The sequence below is a fragment of the Halyomorpha halys genome, unplaced genomic scaffold (assembly GCF_000696795.3).
Source record: "Halyomorpha halys isolate HHAL.00 unplaced genomic scaffold, Hhal_1.1 Scaffold706.1, whole genome shotgun sequence".
Classification (NCBI taxonomy): domain Eukaryota; kingdom Metazoa; phylum Arthropoda; class Insecta; order Hemiptera; family Pentatomidae; genus Halyomorpha; species Halyomorpha halys.
In genome coordinates this window covers 737,990-744,594 of record NW_027114044.1, presented here as the reverse complement: position 1 = coordinate 744,594, position 6,605 = coordinate 737,990, and the positions used below count along the sequence as shown (strand labels likewise).

The following is a 6,605-nucleotide window of genomic DNA, read 5'->3' as shown; positions in this document are numbered from 1 at the left end:
AATATAACTTTCCTAGTGATTTAAAGTCCTTGAAACGAACTTCTACCTCTACTCGTATCGCGTAAGTGCGTATCAATGGATTGCTAGGCACGCTTAATTTAGAGATACCATTTTAATCTTCCTGCACCTACACTGCTTTCGTTTCGTTTACGTCAATACACGTAAAAATAACATTCATTGTTGTGGTCCAAAAGTTCGTAGTTGGTTCTGCGTACCTCAGGGCAGAAACCGCAACCCAGAAACCACAATCATTTCAGCTCGTTTAAAGTAATAGTAATTATATATTTATCCATAATCAATATAATAAGTCAATAAACCAGTACTACTCTATCTCATATCTATAAGAGCAATGATAAATATCCGTAGTTTTTACGCTTATTATGACAACAATAACATTTAGTTTCTTTTAATCATCCATGTTTGCCAATAATGTAACTTGTTCAATTAATTGTGTGATTTCTTAAATAAATAATTTTAACAATCTGCTCTAATTTTTTAATTAGCAAATAGATAATTTTATGACATTTCTTTCTACATATGTGTTTACGCAGAAAACGTAGAATATTCTTTGACGTCTTGATATTAAGAATTGACCAAACAAACTTAACGTATTTTTTTTTTCATTTTAATAGTTATTAAAAATAACAGTCCTTTTGATGACGAAATATCTTTTTATGGATAGTTAAAAACATATAATACAGGAAAACAAAGTTTAATTGCCTGCTAAATAGTTTTATTATCAAATATCTCGTATTAAATCGCCTTCGCTTTATATGTCTATATATGTTTTCAATACCACATGAAATATACTAGTTGTGCAAGTTTGTCGCACATGCGCAGATATTAGATACTATAACTATCGAGTAAATCCTGACCGTACGACTGCATATGTCAGTCTCCACGAAGTTAGTGGCTGCGACAGCTGTCACTACAGTCACATTGGTAGTGCCTCTGCTTTATCAGTGTCCCCCAAAATGTTTCCGACTTAAATTCTCATCTTGCTGTCTTTAGTACAAATGCATTAATTACTACTGAAGTTGTAAATGTTTATTAAACACTGCTTCAAAATCTAAGACTATCCTTAACCTGTCCTTAAAAACAAATATTGACAAAGTTTATTTTTAATTATTTCTTCACTAATGATATTAGTCAAGACATCGGATAATGATGTCTCCCAGCATATATTTGTAAAATATCCGAATGATTTTGTAATTTGGCGTAAGAGGCAAATAAAGAAAATTGTGTATATTTAGAAAAAAAAATTATTTTAAAAATCGATGGTTACCGATTGTCAAGAATATAGTTAATGAAAGACTTTGAAGACCTTATGGTGAGCACAAGCAGAGTGCATATGGTTATCAATCCATCTCCTGTAGATCGCTGGCCTGGTAACCATCTGTTACCTAGCGAACACCTTTTCGAACCTCCACGCTTCTCATCCTTCCTTTAGCTATTGTCATATCACCGCTTGGCCATGGAACCTTTTAATTAATTTTTTTTATATGTATACATATACAAAAATATAATATGAAATTCATCATTAGTTGTTACTATTCCTAACATATGCGGTGAACGGCCTGTGTGTTCGGCGAATGTATTCGGTCCTGCTTTTACTTATATACCTATAGCTTGATTTTATCTTTGTAATGTATGGATATCTAGGGCTCCGGTTGTGATTGTGCCTAGTCACAGAGACAAAAAAACTCGCTATTTTAATGAATCTATAAATTGCACACCGCATGATATGTAAATTACTGAATTCAAAGTTTCTCCACGTAATTCATTGGCACTGCTGGTCTAATCGCTTTTTTGCACCGAATATTCCTTTCATTGTTTTTAAATTTGGTAGAGCGAGATTTACATCGCAGTGAAAATAGTGCATGTTGCAGCATATGTTGTTTTGTTTTAGTCGTTGGTAAATTTACATGTATTTTGAACTGTTTTTGCACAGATTAGAAGTTGTTAATGAAGTCCGAGGCTTAACAAACCTCAATGTTGATGTCGGCAATAATCATGTACATACCTCCTTCAATGAACCTCATTAAAACTCAAATTGACACGTTAGACATATAAGTAATCCTCCCAATTACGACTTGGCATACACCTCGGAAGAACTACCTTATTTTTTTTAACTTGTAAAGGCATCGTTTCTTATCAAAGCTTTGCTCCTTCCATATATATCGTTGGTATTTTTTCAGTTATATTTAGAGCGAGCAAGTCTCACAATTCCTTTTGAATATTTCAGTAGACTCACTTGTCTTTGCTCGGCACAGTAGCCTATATATCACTTTATTTTCGAAGCCCGTGAGGTATTGCTCTTCCATTTTTGTGCTAAAAAAAAAAAAAAAAAGAAAAGTAGGAAGAATATGATTTTTGTAAATCGTGTGCATTCCTCTTTGTAGGTTTTCGGCATAAATGTGATTTTTTGTTTTCATTCTGATGATAATCTTGCAGTCGAGACATTGAATGGTTATTTATCAACTGCAAATAAAACTAAATAATCAAATACTTGGAACCTGTTAAATAAATTTGATTATATCTTTTATTTTTATTATATTTTTCAAAGTTACGTTTAGGTTTAAATCTATGGAGCATGACAGATAATAGAATCGTGAATATCGATACCCTGTAACTGAATACAATTTCTTTTAGTGATTTCATCCAAACGCTCACTAGATTTTTCACTGATATTCCATGGCACTGTTCGGGATGAAACCGAAAGTCCTCCAGATAGCAACTTATCAAAAAGGAGAGAGAAGGTGATCTGTCTGGCAGGAGGTACCTTTAAGGACGAGGAGATAACGATGTTGTCCCAGAGCCGCTATATCTCTGTTTGGAAGCCTCCTCAGGTCTGCTTCCAACTGTTTACCCGCCCCGGCCTCCTCTTCGTCTTCAATTCCAGGATTTTCGACAACCTCTTAGCGCAAAAATCGACTGTGGGACTATAAATGTATCGAATGATGATATATTGGAATGTGGAGATTGCATACGCAGCGTCCTTCCACAGTTCCTTTCTAGGACTGTAAAACTATGACTGTAATTTAATGCACACGTTTATTTGTACGACACTGATCGTCAAAAACTATTCTGATTATATTTTTTGGGCTTTATTCAAGTTTTATCAAAAATTTTATTATTATCATTATCAAAAGTTTTATCAAGTTTTATTATTATCAAACTCAGAAATAATGAAAATGCAAATTTTACAACTTTTAGTAATTTTTTTTTCATCTAGGCATTTATTGGCCTTTGCAAAATGTTACAGCGGAAAGCATGAAATTCACTGAATATCCAATTTTGATTGGTCTGCAAATTCAGCAAGGTGTGTCTTGTATAAATAATATATATGCACCTCTTGAGTATCCACAAATTATGTACCAGTTTACATTTCGCTAATTCAGAAACCATTGTGATAAACATGAATACGGACCAAAGGTCGTACATCTCATATCAACATTGTAAAATGATCCATTACTTACTGTATTCTTTAGGTGTCTTTTTTTTTTGCTGTTGATATGTTGAATTTTTTTTTCATTTTCTGATTATCCGTATTTGTTACTCGAACTATTCTTTTTCCAGCTTTTATTAGAGCCTTTTTATTTAATTTACCATCTTAAAAAGGGTTAAAAAAAAATCTAATATTTATTTTTTTTTTCAAAATTTCTATTTTTTAAATCAATAATATTAACTTAAGTTAATGTTTTGATAGGGATCAGGTCTTATAGATGTAACTTTCCTAACTAGATATTCATTTCTGTACAAGGAGACGCAACAGGTAGTGGTGTAGTCGTGGTTGGCTTAGAGCTGTGCTTAACCGGACTTAACCCTAGTAGTTGAACTGCCACTCTTTAAGTTGAGGTTTATTGGCTCGTATTCTTAGACTCCGAACTAGGAGCGGGACCAAACCCACGCGGGTCGATTATCGATCCAATCCTGTTATACGTGGTGTATCGTGGATCTCCCATCTCATTATATAGCGATGCCGGGAGATGTCCCCGAGACCCTGATGCTGTTAGTTTTGAGGCATTTCCAGATCTTATTAGGGTGAGGACGGGTGGCAGGATTTTTATTATTATTATCATTATTATAGGGCAGAAATGGAATGGCTTCTATCTCAAGTTTCCTCGGGAAAAAGAAAATCCCTTTAAGAGGAAAGCTCTCTCGTAGGGAAATTATTGGAAAATTGATAAGAGATATTGTCGCTGGCTGAGTCTCAGCCACCCTAGCTGCTGTTTAAATTTATTCAACTACGATATATGTTTCTAATATTTCTGTATATTTTTGGCTTTACTAGATTAAAAAAAAAAATTATCATCCACTTGCCGGAAAGTTGTCCGACTGAGATTGGTCCCTACAAGTCTCATTTTGGATATTCATTTTTAAAAAGGGTGGTACCCTGTAGATAACCCCCCCCCCCTTCCTTTTCGGCGTATGTCAGAAATGACTAGGAGGAGGGTGATAAAAATAAAAAAAATGGTTAAGAATGTGATTATTTGTAATATGGGAAAATGTATACAAAAATGAACTAAGAAAATAAAAATAAGACGTACAGTGAAAAGTATAAATAAAAAAATATTACAAAAAAGTGTTAAGACATGTAATGAAAACGGATTGAAATCAAATAAACGGAATTTTTATTGGATTAATTAAAATTTGGAAAATGCAAGATTAAAAATTATTAATTAATGCAATTTTTCGAATAATGGATAAATCTGTATTATTTTGAAGTAGCGATTTAGGTGATAACTTCATAAAAAAAAAAGGCTAACTAACCTACCTACCTGAGCTACTAACTAAATTTAATGATGACAAATTGAATGGATGAGGGTGAGGTCCAGCGAGGCCCCTAAGATCTCAATCCATCCCCTGTCCGAGGTAATCCCTCCACCTCAGGGAGTTTGTTAACACGTCTGGGGCAGATTTCTTGAAGCTGGGGCTTGGGTCAAGTCTAAAGTTGATATAATGATGCTTGGTTTATGGATCCCATCTAATTCAATATTTCAACTAATTGACTTGCAGTATAAAGTCGATTGACCTGAAGTGGTCAATGGTTATTCAAGTCGCCTTTTTGTTTTGTTTAATTATTTTTAAATTTTCTACTCATAGTTTAGTTACAAATCGACCCCAATAACATTATCTGTTATCTGCCATTATTCCAGTCCCTTTCCTCCATTCCTCTTTCAACCAGGCCTTTATTAATCCCCTCCAACCAAGGTTTCTTTCAAAAATACCTCTTATCCAATATACCAATTCCCTATTCCTAACCTATTCAAACTATTTTTGTCCTCATGGTTTCTATGGTGTGAAGTATGTTTTTAATCTGATTTGTTTTTGGATTTAGAAATTCTTGAAGGCAACTAACATCGAATGTTCGCTTTAATTAATTCATTTTCATTCAAACTAGCATTATTAAAATAAAATTCGTGTGATTATAATGTACAAAGGAAGAAATTTTACTAAAACGTTTTATGCATAATATTTTTGAAGGACATTGCTTATCTCAATAGTATTTATATTTTACATTGTTTCTATAATTTAGAATGCCCGGGTGATTTGTGCCTATTTTACTAACTCATTTTCTACGATATTTAAATTCATGTTAAGGTTGCAACTTCTAGCTTTGTAGGTATATCACCTTGTCTGCCATAGATGATTTTAAATTGAACTTTTCTGAAAAATGATCGCTATCCTTTGTCATGCTGTGTCCGTTATTACTGAGATGAAAACTTGATTTTATCCTCATTCACAATTTATTTATTATTTGGTCAATAATTTTTTTAAAAATATTTAGCTTCAATATTAGATTCAATAAATTACAAATAAAAGGTCATTTCAGAGGATTGTGGATAATCACAAAAAAATCAATTATCAATTATTAATTTCAATGTATAAATGTTGTGTTTAATTTAGGTATTAATATAAATATTACTGGTATTTTTAATTGTAGTTTCCCTAGTATTTAATGTATATATATACACGTACACACTTTTCCTCTAATCGAAGCGTATCGAGCAGGATTCAGATGTTTTCTCAAGCACCTCCCAAGGACGTGACATTATCGCACATCAGTAGAATGTCATAAATGATAATAAGTGTCTCAAACAACAACAGGGCGATAAATATTAAAGACATTATAACGAGATCATTTTACATAACTGTTGACTAGGTCGGCCAATCGTCTGTCATCCGTCGGGATTTCGCGCACAGAGTTCAGCGAGAGGGACAGCTGCCCTTGAACAAGGTATAAATAACTGCCGAAACGTCGGGCACATGTTCTTCCAGCCTCAGGTCCAGGCTTTCTTAAAATATGTAGAAAGTTGTAAATCTTGAACGGGTTGTCATAAAGGCTTTTATCGCCCTATCATCCGTGCGAAAAGTCTAGACGGTATTTTCTATTTTCTTTGACAAATATAGTTTGATGGGCGGAAAATGTTAAGGCAATTGAAGGCTGAAAATAGAAACTAAGGGAGAACTGGAGTTTCTTAGAATGAAAACAATTTTTTCAAAGTAGTGAACTTATATCGTTATATGGAATTGAAAATGCCTTTGTTGTTGCGGAAACTAGCAAAAATAGTGTTAAAACCGTGACCATATTATAAATATAT

General features: G+C 33.3%; 1 protein-coding gene across 3 annotated transcripts in view; it reads left to right on the top strand.

The window, feature by feature from the left end:
- The window catches only part of Tet (Ten-Eleven Translocation (TET) family protein), a 302,732-nt gene that overhangs the window by 10,994 nt on the left and 285,133 nt on the right, over positions 1–6,605 (top strand). The gene's annotated exons all lie outside the window — the stretch shown is intronic.